This window comes from Liolophura sinensis, chromosome 7, assembly GCF_032854445.1.
Source record: "Liolophura sinensis isolate JHLJ2023 chromosome 7, CUHK_Ljap_v2, whole genome shotgun sequence".
Classification (NCBI taxonomy): Eukaryota; Metazoa; Mollusca; class Polyplacophora; order Chitonida; family Chitonidae; genus Liolophura; species Liolophura sinensis.
Window position 1 is genome coordinate 33,775,184 of NC_088301.1, and position 13,923 is coordinate 33,789,106.

Consider the following 13,923-nt stretch of genomic DNA (forward strand, 5'->3'; position numbering starts at 1 on the left):
ATTTACTCGATGAAGTTAGGAGCATCAATGCCAGAGAATATCATAAATCATAGACTGTAGCAAGATTCTTGCACCCTTTGTCCAGATTTGACATTTGCCTGTGAAGATTAATATTTTATGATTTATAATTAAGAACTTTTAGAAGAGAACTTAAAAAGTAGCAAAATATTGATCTCACAACGGCAGTATAAGTGTCTTTAAGTGTGTGCTATATATTTGTCAAGGCAAACAAAGCCTGAACTCAACACTATATTTGTAATATCCTCCCACCTAATGCTGGCCAAAGTCGTATAAGTGAAATATTCTGGAGCATGGCGTAAAACAACAATCAAATAAATAAATAAATAAAAATAAATAAATATATTTGTAATGCAAGGATACGAGCACAAACCTGCACTCACATGAGCTTGAAGGTGTTCAATAGAAATTAACGTATGAGAAGTTATAAGCTGGATAATCAACTGAAAAAAAAACAGCGAAAACCTGTGGACCATTTGTGACATCGACAATATAATTGTATGTTTTACATCGAGGGTACACTTTACGCAAATATGTTAGTTTAATAAAATAACCGAAAATACGACAAGAAAAAGCTCTTGAAGAACATTCATGTGTTGTATGTGGACTAGAGGAGCGGTAAAACGTCGACAGGACATCTTTTGACAGCATATGCACGCACAGGCCGCTACACCTGTCAGAAGAGCGGTGATAAAAACATATTTCCTCGCGATAAAGATGGCTGCGGTTATTATGATACATTGCCAAGGGGAAATCCAATTACTAGAAACTTCTGTTGAAATTGCGCCGTTGAAAACCATTGCATTTGACACAACGTGAGGAGATTAATAGAAATCTTTGTAACGGCTGATACCACAGAAAGCATTGTTCTTGGCGCTGATTGGATAGTGCTCAAAACATCACACCACTGACCTCCTTTTACTGAATGTAGTATTTCTCGTTGAGGGCCCGTGGCAGTTGTTATGCAAGAGAGGGAGAGTGGTGTTGTGGCATCTTAGGCCCTGGGCCAGACTAGCTACGTATTTTTTCAGGTGTGGATTTTAGATCAACTTCTAATCCGTATATAATTTAGGGCACACTTTCACCAAGTCTTACTTTCGAAGCATTAAGTTGTGCAAGATATCCGAACATGGAACACACTGCCCTTTACAGGTTCAGATTTTAATGCTCTCCAAGTACTTAATAGTCTGTACGATTCTTGTATGATGAAGTGATACTAACTGAGGCTACTAAAAAGGTTATATGGCAGCACGTGTGCTTATCTATGCCACACATATAGGTTAATTGTATAATATCACGGATTAACTAAATGCACAAGTCCAGCTCATGCTGGCTCCCTCTCCTGTCGTACGTTGGAAGGTCTGGCACCAACCTTCGCTTGGTCGTTGGTTTTCCCCTGGCTCTGCCAGGTTTCCTCTCATCACAAAGCTGGCCACCGTCGTATAAGTGAAATAATAGGTGTGACGAGAACGCCAGTGAAATCCAATTAACTAGTTTTGATAACTAAATCCAACGTATTATTTACTTTATATACCAATAACGCGTTAACATGTAATGACAATTTAACACAATCCAATCCAATCTAAGCACAGAAATGAAAATACGTCAGGGCTTTATTAAGATTTTTTCACCCTATACGTGTTGATAAAATATTAAAATATTAAGGAACAGTGCGAGAAATGCATGTATCTTCTGTTGGAAATGTCCGTAGAACATAAAGTTACATGAAGGACGTCTATGTAAATGTGCTAGACCTATACATGTAAGGTAAGTAATATAACGCGAAATTAACGCTTAACCACAGTTTTAAAAGTACAGAATACGGACAAGCTGAACTGTGCGTGGATGGGATGAAGACTTAATCTGGAACACTACAAATATCAGGATATCAGTCAATAAATGTGTAATAATAGTTATTGACTACAGTGGAATGTCACTGAGTTCATCTACGTCATTTATGCATTTGCACGTTCTACTGCAGTGCACTGGTGTATATTGTTAAAACTTACTATTATTTATTGTATATGTAAAAATTTGATTAACATGCTTTTTTTTGACATTCCAGTACCCTTTGGTTGCCTGACCAAATGTTAAATATATAGGCCTAATTTCTTTTTCCTGACAGTCTGAATACTGTAAATCATGCCATGAAACCTTAACCCTATTAGAACGTCCAACAACTAATGGAAAATTTTCTAGACCTGAACCCTGTCTCACTGGATAGTCCAAGTAACTTTTTAAAGCTCCTCTTTGATGAACTCCGATTACACAACACTAAACACCGTGTGGCTCTATAGCTCAACAAGAGATGGCTGAACGCATCAACTGAAAAACTGACCATCACAACAAGACATTATTTCACTGATCTCTCTACTATTGTACTGACCACACTCGCCACAGCCGTCTCCAAACGAGTCTGCATGGCCTATGTGAAATTCAAAGGTCACGCCGCTGAGGCATATATCTAGAATAAGACTGAACAATCCTGCTTCCTCTGAGTACTTATCACTTAGATTCCCCCCAACCAGCACAGACCGCTTTTGGTGCTTTTACTGACGTACACAGAGTAAGGAGATTTCAATGTTTACGGTTCAGAGGTGTTTGACATTGAGTTCGAATGGCTGATGTTGTTTGGAGTGCAGGAAGGCCATTCCCCATGGGTCTTAACATCCACTAACACGTCTGAAACAAGGGTATGTTTTCAAAACCGTGTCAACAAAAATTTGCACTTTGATGAAGTAAGCGATTAAATTTGACAATTAATACCCTTATATCCATATTATATCCGTTATTTGAGTAACTCTGCCCTACATATGTACTTCACATACATCTCTATCATCTGATTAAATCATAGTTCAGCTAGCTTTTGAACCGAACCAATATCCGCCATGTTTTGAATTCGAACTTCCGCCAATTCAAGGCAAGGTACCTTTATATATACATCATGTGATGTCGTCATTATTGCTTGGTACATATGTAGTCGATTTTAACACGTAGCTAATAAATTCTTGAGTAAACACAATCAAGTAAATAAATAAAACGTAGCAAATTGTAACGCGAATGCGAAACTGTCATCAGTCAAAAGTTAATACCCAGTCGTCAGACACCATAATGAATATATCATTTAAAATCCCTCACGGGTTTACATGTTCCCACATACTTAAATGAAACCCTGTAACTCTTGTCTTTGACCATTTCAGCAAAGATATTTTTTAAACCTTTACAATCAGTTTTTTGATTGGGGTTTTACGCGATATTCACTAGAATATGCAATCAACTGGCAAGCCAGTTGTAAAATATATTGACTTGTGGTATTTAGTACTTTGTGGGCAAGGTACCACCTGACTTTCCGGACACTTACGGGGCGAGGAGCATTCCCACTGCGTCAAACACAAAGTAAATAAAGCCCGGGTTACCTTGTCATGTTGACAGAGAACTGATTTATAGAGTTCCAAGACCTTGACATAGTATTAGTAAACTTTGGATTTGGCAGCGAATGGACTTTCTGCTGACTTGATCTGCATGCCTAACCAGAGCTAATGCTCCGAAAAGAATTATCAATCATCCGCGGCATCAGCGTGTTGCGCAATGCAAAGTCTACGTGTTCAAGGGAACGTGTCGACAGTTTAGTGCATCACAATCTGACACAAGACTGTAGCATAACATGCAGTGATGCCGGTCGTTAAGAAATGATATAGTATATGAGCACAATCAACTTGCCAATACGTCGTCTTTCCTTGCGTTGCTTTTAATAACTGAAAACATTTAAGTTAACAATGTTAAGTATCATTTCATTTTTTCATTATAAATGCAACCATACAAAGTGACCAAGGTTAAAGTTGTAATTAGGAAATGACTACAAAGAGGGCATAGACCGCCGTTAAACTGTTGGTGGACAAGCAAAAACTAATCTATTACCCATCCACCCCAGATAACCGACACGCTGCATTTCGATTTTCATTTTTCAAATCCTGAGATAAGTAGCATATACCAAGGGAAAGTTGACTGTTAAAATGTTAACAAGAAATGGGAAGGGAGAGGATATAATACCTTTATCAATATTTACTGAAAGTGAGTATGGTTTCATATGCTGAATTATCTCACTTCAACTAGGTTGTCCGCCGTTAGATGGAAGAATGAGTGTCATATTTCTCGTTAACTTTGGAGGAAATCTGACATGAAATAAGTGAGCATATTTCTTTACACCTAAGTGAAAATGTTCGACTGAAACAAATTCACATACTCTCTCTTTTAAAAACATCTTCTTTCATGGTGTTAATAAGTATGAAATAAATCATTTCATCGAATATTCTCCAAAACTTGTAATGGCAGTATACCAGATGCACTTCTATCTAGCCGAAAACGTAAAAAAGCATCCATACTCTTTTACAGAAAGATAAAAAAGAAAACCTTTTAGTTCTTTCTTGACAACAAGTCCTTTGTATTAGGTGGAAAGTTGCTTGAAAACGGGTTTGTTATTCTACGTGACTCAATACTTCACCGTCTCGTACTTCTCCGCCAAGAGGATCATTTATCATATTGCCTATATGATTGCAAAGAATTCCGGTGACTGCGTGCAATATGGTGTTAGTGGGGTATCAATGACCTCAAGACACTGCTCAGCGAAGCGTGATAATCATCTACTATATACTTCATCCGATGTTATTCAATGCCAAGGCCAAGTCTGTATCAGCCATAAAACAACAAATGCATCACCCTACACGACATGTTGTCAATTCACATCGGCAACCTCACTATTAGTTTGCCTTCTATTTCTGAAAAATTTATAGCACTGCATAAAGTATATTTGTAGTAGGTAAGTACTTGGCCTACCCTGGTATATTATGTTCAAATATCAAGCTCATACATTTAAATAGCCTTTTCAAAACCATTGTCAAAAAGGATATCGCTCTACACTTGATGATGTCAAATTTTAACCGAAACAAAAATAAACAAACCAGATTTCGCAAATTTTGTTATGACTTGTCCTTTCCGAATTTTGAGCTCTTGGCTCTTACGCCCCAATACAAAAGCTTCAGAACCATTCCCTTACTATTGATTCACAATGAAACAGTATCCTCACGAGACTTAGTAGTGGGAGGCATGATTGATTCTGAACGTCAATATTGCTTCTTGGCTCGCCAAGGGAGAGGTTCAGTAAAATAGGGTACTTGCTTCTCGGGGAATGAGGTTTTTGTTTCCTGATTAAACCTCAGAACGGCGTAACGGGATTGCTGAGACCGGGACTAAGACAAGGTCTATGTTATTCTACTGTCTGTCAGCCGGTACACTGTAGTAACATCAGATACTTCCTAGCTTATATAACACTGATTACATTCCTGGGCACTTTAAATTACTCATTTCGCAACCAGGCAATTTTCAAACAGTTATACTGACAATATTTTCAAAGCATTCACTAACAAATAAAACTGAAGTCAGTATATTAGAACTGTTATAAACACTCAAAGCTGCCATAACATTCTATTTGTATAGGTTCGTCTGCATGTGATCATGTACCAAATGTAACTTTGATATATTCTTTATGTGACTTGTTTATTTAAATTTAATTCACTTACGTAGGGATTTAATGAAAGGGCAAACGCGTAATACACTCTCAGATTTATGGTTTTATGTTCTATACTTTGGGGATTTATACCCGCACATCAAAATCTGACACATTATGGTAATTCATGGTTAAAGAATTTATTCTGAAATGCTTTTCATTGTAGTTGAATGCCACATGCTCCAATACCGACCCTACATCTATTTTATTAGACTAATCACCGCTTGGAACTAAAGATAAAATATTGACTACTCACTTCATCGACTGTAGTTGGCCTTTATTCTCTTTGACGGTCGTGACTGACCTTGACCTCCAAAACCAAAGGTCAACCAGGCATGCCAACTGGGCTTTAGATGTTAATGGATTTCTAAGAGACGATTAACTGCCTATTTTTTCTATTGGTCTGGATAAGCGAGGTAGCGATCTCGCCTCTGTAATATGCGTATGCATATATGACTATGCATATAGAGGAAAAGATAATCTGGTATATAGCAACACACATTAGTTTTGTGACTTACCACACATACCTACCACTGATTGGAGTGTTTATATCTATGAAAGATATTTTGAAACCGTTTGCAATCCAAACATGTTTTATTAATTCCATCATTTCCAAATTTTGCTTCAACATCTTTCGGTCATAACTGATAATGAATAAAACATCATTTCGTTGGCTTGTCCAATACAACAACTTAAAATACAACAACTTTAAGAGCTGATTTTAAGTTCATGCTTGACATTATAGACCTAAAATGAACATCTATTCTTCAAAGTGAAGAAACAAACGTCTATGCATCGAATAATTTGTCATACTTTTCTGTGGAATATATAAAATGGTTCCCAATAATATTCGTAAAATTGACGTAATATTCACAAGCTTTTAAAGTCTAGTTATTTCCGCTTCAACCACGTATGAAAAGAAAAAAACAACAACATCTTCTTACACTTCAAGAATAAAATTACCTAACAACTTCTTCTAGAATAGAACCGATGGAGTGATCATGTTTCTAATGGATCCTACAAGTGTTGTACTAAGTAAGAATTGAGTAAGAAAGTGAAGCGATCGATGTCAAAAAATCGTGTTCCGCTTGCCGGCTTTTTGTCAGCTGGAGCGTGAAATTAGAATAAAAGAGGAGACCTACCGCTTAACGAGCGATGGGTCGCGGGAAAAAAAGCAGAGTGGACGCGATGTTTATCTTCGAGGGAAGATACATATCATAAATAAAAACGTTAATCCGCAACAATTACCAGGCTCTCCCAACACCGGATAAAAATGACTGGATCTCGAACTCAATTCGACAAGGTCTCCCATTCATTACTGGTGTCAATGAAAAACACGATCGATCGAGGAGTCGGAACGAGAGACAGAAACTAGACCAGTCAGTTAAGCCAGGACATAAATCATGGTTAACTGAAGTTTGTCTGTGTGAGTCCAGGGCGTGTGGACTGGAATTGTCCACTGACTGACTAGTAAATTAGTGTAACATCGTGCAAGTTGAATTGTTTCTTCAGACATTGCAACAAGTGATTCTGATTCTAGCAACGTCGCCCAGACTAAGTTTGTATACTCAATCCTAATTTGCCATCTTCTGATAATTAATTCACTTGGATATTTATGTCAGTGATATCGAACGTTAAACATTGGCCTGGAACATACAGTTATGGCCAAATTCTGAGAGCACGCGATCTTTGAAAGTAAGGCTGGAAACACCAAAATTTGACACACCACTTGTAGAACCAGGATAAGCGTATGCAATTCGTCACACATGTAACGCTACGTGGTCTTCCCTAAATTGGACCTTGATCAAAAGCCAACGAGCGTCCTATCTAGTCTCCATATTTAACGGACATCGTGCTAGCGTCTCAATCAGTTGGGATTAAGATAAACAAATAGGAAGAATTTTCACTTCTTACGAACAGGGAAAGGAATTCTGATGGACAGAAGTTGTTGTTCTAAATGATCTAGCCGCGAATATACACTTTGAGAATGTCTGTCTCAGACAAATATTCCACCCATCCAATTTAGAACATACATTTGTCATACATGTATGTACGCAATAGCTGCATTGAAACACATTTTGGAAACTATGATCAACATGATGTTTTTGGACCTTCAGAATATTCAGAAATTTTACGTTCTTTCAATAAAATAATTGTATTCTCACTATAATCAGTGCAGTTACCAGACTGTGTTTTTATAACAGTGCTCCTTCTCATGTGAAAATATGTGATTTTTAAACGTCAGGCATCCCGAAGAATTACACCAGTTTCACCTGTAACGACAGAACAGAATTGCGCCTACTTCATGCAGAGCTTTGGTTAAAAGCTGCTAGATTGTATTTTGCAAGACAGTGCACCGACGTCTGTAAATCTTTTGAAGCCTTCGCGGCTTTGCACGATGCATTCTGGCGAGGAGAGAGTCTTAATTGAACGGTGCTGAAGCGAGAAGGAATGGCTGACTGTAGGAAGATTTGAGATCCTCACTGAGGCATCAAGGCCGATAACAAATGCGACTCCTGAGGCATGTGAGAAGTGATTATGTCCATATTTCAACGTAAGAGACTTAAGCTACGAGTAGCATGGCCTAACTACAAAATCAATAGGCAAATACAGAAAGGTTACTTGTAACAAGGTTGCAATGGAAAAGAAAAACAGTGATTAAAAATTTAAAAATAAGATTGGGGTGGGACAGTGCGCTTGCTATATAGCAATGCGTTTTGGCTCATCGACATGTAGCTGAAGAGATGACCATTTAGTGACCTACATCCAGTTTGTAATCAGCATATAATTTAAACTTCTTTCTCCAACAAAATACATTTTTTCACTGTGATTTTTCAACGTGATTCCTAATCTTACAAGTAAAGCTTTGTGTGGTTTTAATCCACGCTATGTCGTTATTACTATTAATCCAATCAACAAATGTAGCGCTGCCAATTGTGAACTCCTGTGAATTCCTAACTGGACACGAGTTCTGTTCAACCCTTGTTTAGGGAATTAACTATTTCATGAAAGCGGAGTATTTTTCGGCGTGTTTTGGCTTGTAGTACTAAAGATTCTTCATATAACAATTTAGTGCCTCTAATGGAGATTAGGCCGGTTATCACTTGAATTGCCTCCTGTTGTTATTTTTGAGTCGGATTACAACAAATTCTATCAAGTTATCCCATATACGATATCTGCATATTCTATGCTCGGACATATGAAACTTTTGCACATGAAATCAAGACATTTTCTTTCCAATGTATTTAGCCTTCGGAGGAAAGACAACTCTTTTTTGCTCAGGCAAATAACTGATCGATATCATCGTTCGATGATCCCTGGCTTTTCAATACCGTACCTAGATGTTTATATGTATTAAGCGAATCACTAAAGGTAAGTGATGAATGATATCAGTCTCTGGAGACAAGGAGAGATTTGGTCTTTTGAGGGTTAATATTAACCGGTCACTGTTTTGCCCACTCATCGATTATTCTTTATTCATTACTTATTGAATTGTCAATGGCAGGATGTGATAAATCGTCACAGATAACACACGAACATGCATACCACACTGGATATCATTAATAAACAGAAGAAATAACAGCGACCCGAGAACTGAACCTTGAGGAACACCTGCGAGCCAAAAAAGCCACATTCGAAATCAGGCCATCGGCGTCTAGCGCCTTTCCTGCATGCAATATACCACTTTTATCATTTACATTAACAGTTACTTTATTATACAAAAGACTCTAAATACATAAATGTTTGCCGTCATGTGATCTAATTTGAAGTTCTATAATAACATGAACGACTCCACGAGTGAGGTTGACTAGAGAGGACTGTAAAGGAGATTCAAAAAGAAATGCCAACATTGCAAACCTAAAGCCTTTTACTAAGGTGGTCTGGTAAATAAGGCGGCACTGAAAAAATATAGGATTGTGTGCCCGGCCGTCGATAGCCACTGTGCTTCAAAGCGTCATCAAGGACTCAAGGTCAATACAACATCAATGTCTGACAACAGCAACAACTGGGCACCAATCAATCTGTTCGTCAAAAGGCTATTGGCCTACAATTGTTATAGTATTCTTGCTATAGTCAGCCTTATCAACATACAAAAGGTCAAACATGCTGTCAATGAGTTTCCAACCGTAGGTGTCACGGGAAATTTAGTTAGGGATTTAATCAGTACTAATATTCAGGTAATTGTTCTTCGTACCACAGCCGGTGCGTGTAGCCGCGCTTCTTTTCTTTTCCGTTTGGTTGACGCAGCTTGTAATTTTCATGTGGCAGGGAATTCCCCAAGTAGGCTTACAGCGCAGAATAAGTCGATGTTTATCTGCGATTTGAACAAGCATGGTGAGGTATTCCCGTTCATACTATGCAGTACTTTTAAAGATGCAACCCCTAAAACTTACACACCATAGACGACACTGACGCCCAGGGTATGACAAAAGCTACGCCTGTGATTTGTAAAGACTAGCTAAAAAAATCAATGAAATATTTGATGCTCTCTAATAAATCAACCAATAATTAATTAATCCGATCCTTGTTTAAGGCGACCTCTACATGAGACAACGGTAAAATGTGGATATACACTGATGAAAGATTTATGTAGTTCCTGAATCCTGTCTTACTAATGAACATTTAACACAAGACTTTTTTTTAGTAAATTCTCTATGAAAGAACGAATATTATTAGTGTAATTCAATTATTATATTATTAGTGAGTCAAGGTGGCGTGCATTCACCTTGTAACTTTAATGTATTATTGTTTTATCACTGTGTGTATATCTTAATGACAATTTTGAAGTAAAAACTATTAATACCGTGTTTACAACGCGGCGCAGACTACTTGATGGTCCATTAAATGGGCAATATTACGTTACAGCGGCTAATGTGGAATTCAAACTACTAAAATTTAACGGATTATTTGATAGTTTAAAAGTCTGCTGGACTGACATCAACGTTAACATTACATTCCATCCTGGGATCAGCACAATTTAGTTCCTTGGAAACTCTGAGGAGAAATCTACAGCCAGTCAATTACGAAGTTCAGAAACCATTTGAAAATTGCAAACTGCAATTTTTGGATCGTGGGATGTCACATGGTAAGCGGTAATTTAGAATGTTATGGCTTTCACATTCTGTCCAGAAGGGGCTTAATTTCTTAATCAGTTTAGATTTATTATGTGATTGCAACCTGCATGGAATTAAGGCAACCCAAAAGGCTTCAAGCATAACATTCAGTACTTTTTAATCGAATGCTCCCGCCGTACGTGGGAAGGTCTTCCACCAACCTGCAGATGATCGTGGGTTTCCCCAAGGCTTTGCCCGGTTTCCTCACACCATAATGCTAGCCAACGTCGTATAAGGGAAATATTCATGAGTACGACATGAAACACCAATCAAATAAATATATATATTGAATGAAAATGTATATATTATAATAAATAAACGTTTAATATTCATGATCATATTTCAAGACATTCACCTCTAAAATATGGATAATTCTGAAGAATGTATACAAACATGTATTATTTAGCAAAATCATTATTATACTTTATGAAAACACGAGATAATAATTCATATATGTAAATTCTAAACAATTTGGAAGCCGATTTATGACAATAGGTGCAATAGAATGTTTCGCCTGTCACTTCCCCATGTGTTCAAGCGAAGTAACTCATAAACGTATTCCCGCTAGTGCAATAAAGTGATATTCCCTGTTGCAAAACTGTCGATTTATTCGAACATGATACTCTGAATGCCCTTCCCAAGTTTATTGCCTCCTAGTGTACTATTTTCCAGTGTCGAAAGGTGGGCGTTTAAGACTCATTGACGCGTATGGGAAAGGGAATATTTACAAAATTATAATAATTTGTAGGAGATAAATAATGTAACACCATCATGCTCACCGCTAACGCAAAAGGAAGACATAAGGTGTAAACATACCTCATAATTAACCAAATATTAAAGCTGAGATAAACGAGAAGTCACTACTATAGTGATATGTTCGTATTCTTATAAAGTCACTGAACTTTTTATATTATCTGTATTGTCGGAAGGTACAAATCTCCAAGGCGATAAGAAAAACAAACGTCATAGCTGACCTTTTCACTGAAAAGCTGTCCGCAGTAATCACACAAAAAGATTGTTTTGAAAAGTGCAATGGGAACAGACGGCCAAAACGCAGCAAAGTTATTCGTATCTCGGTCAGGTGAACATGTGTATGCTCTAGACTTCATAACCCTTTGATGATCGTCGGCTTGGTCACATGTGTAGTTTACGTCAGTTGACTATCCGATAAATTGCAGAGAGAGCAGATGGCATGCCGGCTCGCTGAAACATGTGACGTCACCAATCGCTTGGGCTTACCCACTTCTCGCGAGGAAGACGTCGTAGTTTTTGACAACCGCTAAAGTGGTAGCGATTAGATAAGTCAAATGAGAGAGGTAATTGAGAGCCGCGGACAGCACTCTCCCTCAATGACGGAGGTTCGCCTGAGAGGTGCATTACGAAAATTGTACCTCCCCACTGGCAAGAGTCTGCGAGATCCAAATGGAAGTGGAGCCGCGCAACACGCCACCATTCATGGAACACTTTCATTGACAAAACCGGAATCTTTTAAATTTCACCACATACTTAGAGAACCAGAATTACAATTTGAGCAAGTTTCTCAGAATATGGAGGGTTTACACATTGTGTGTGACTTCACGTTTGGGCAATGGCTTTATCTGCCACAGAAAATGTAGAAAATAAACTGTTTTGTCGCAAGTCGGGTGTTAAGTTACTTAAATTTTGTGTCGAAGACAAATCATTTATTCCTGCATGCTTAATATATACTACATATTTTGCGAAAGTGTAATGGATATGCATTTGCAATTCTATAAACATATCCTTTAAACTAACATTCAAAGAGGTAAACGTTTTCGAAATGTCACCACAGTGGGACTGGCTAAAGTTAAAGCAGACTCAAAGGAGATCTTGACAGAGGAAACTATAAATTTATTTATTTAATGCCTGTTTAACGCAATGCTCACCAAATTTTTGTCACTTTGTCAAACCGGAGTAGTGAGAGTAAACATCTGACTTTTGGCAAGTTAATAATTACATTACGAGAAGCATTTAAGAAAGGCAAAGGCATAAAATCATATGTTAACAGTACGCAAGAAAACAACGTACGCAAGTTAGGCATGATGACATTATGCATTATATAGACTGTAGGCATGCTATTTAAATCGTGTGATAGATATGCATTATTTTATCGGGCAAAACATTATAAAATAGTGTAAGAATTCCAAAGTATATATACTTACAATATAAATACATTTCGTTGTCTAAACTCGAGTCAGAAACAAAAAGGCATTATTTCACGTAGGAAAAGACTCTTTCTCAAAAGATGGCACTTGAAATGCAATTCTTTGCTTCCATAAGCCGACACAATGTGAGCACGGCAATAAATTATCTTCAGTGGTATACTGTGAGAGTTATTATGAGCGTGGGGATACATTGCATGATATTACTCGAGCAATGCTTCCATTCGAGCATATTATTGTGATGCCCTGATGCAAGGAGTTTTCCTTTGCCTTGTCGCCATAGGGACCCGTAGACAAAACGAGGGAATAATAGCATAGTGTCATCAACGACCAGCGGGAGTAAAAAGGTCAAATCGATGGGTAGGTCTTCACTTGCAAAGGATTGCAAGCCGTTTGGACATCAGACTATCCGGAGTTCCTGCGGCCAAGTAACAAACACGTTGACCCTTCAGACAAGACATGCGCAAAACACGTGTGAAACAGGTCTTAAGGTCCAAAAATGAAAAAGGGTTATTCCTCTTAAACGCCCTGAGGGGAGAGCTAATATTCCACAGAAAGACAAATGCCGTGTAAAACGATTCTCTCTACATGAACCCTCTTACAAATAGTAATTAAACACCATGAATGCATGGTTTCATATTCAAGCACAGTGAAAATCTGCATTACACATTTGATCGCTTTATATATTACAGGAGACCAAAGCATAATGTTCAACTCCAGAGCTAATTTAAGTTTCCGCCTAAAAACGTTCGCTAAATGAAGTATGGAATGCAACACAACCACATATGTCCACTAATGCACATTCATGACGACAATTATAGGAGTATCAATAGTATATGACCGCCATTGCAAGTCAAGGTGATATTCAAATTTTGTTTTTCTTTCTGTTTAGTGCAACACGACGCTTCACTTAGGCTTATCGAGATATTCGGGTATTTTGATATCCGAATAGCTTCATTCATTTCCACTGGGCATCGTTTTATAAATAATTAATTTGCAAGGGTTTTTCGAGAATGCATATCACCAAAAAGGCATATGTGCGTGAATA

General features: G+C 37.7%; 1 protein-coding gene across 1 annotated transcript in view; it reads right to left on the reverse strand.

Moving 5' to 3' along the window:
• Positions 1-13,923, reverse strand: part of LOC135469990 (regulator of G-protein signaling 17-like) — a 56,135-nt gene that overhangs the window by 21,882 nt on the left and 20,330 nt on the right. The window lies entirely within an intron of this gene.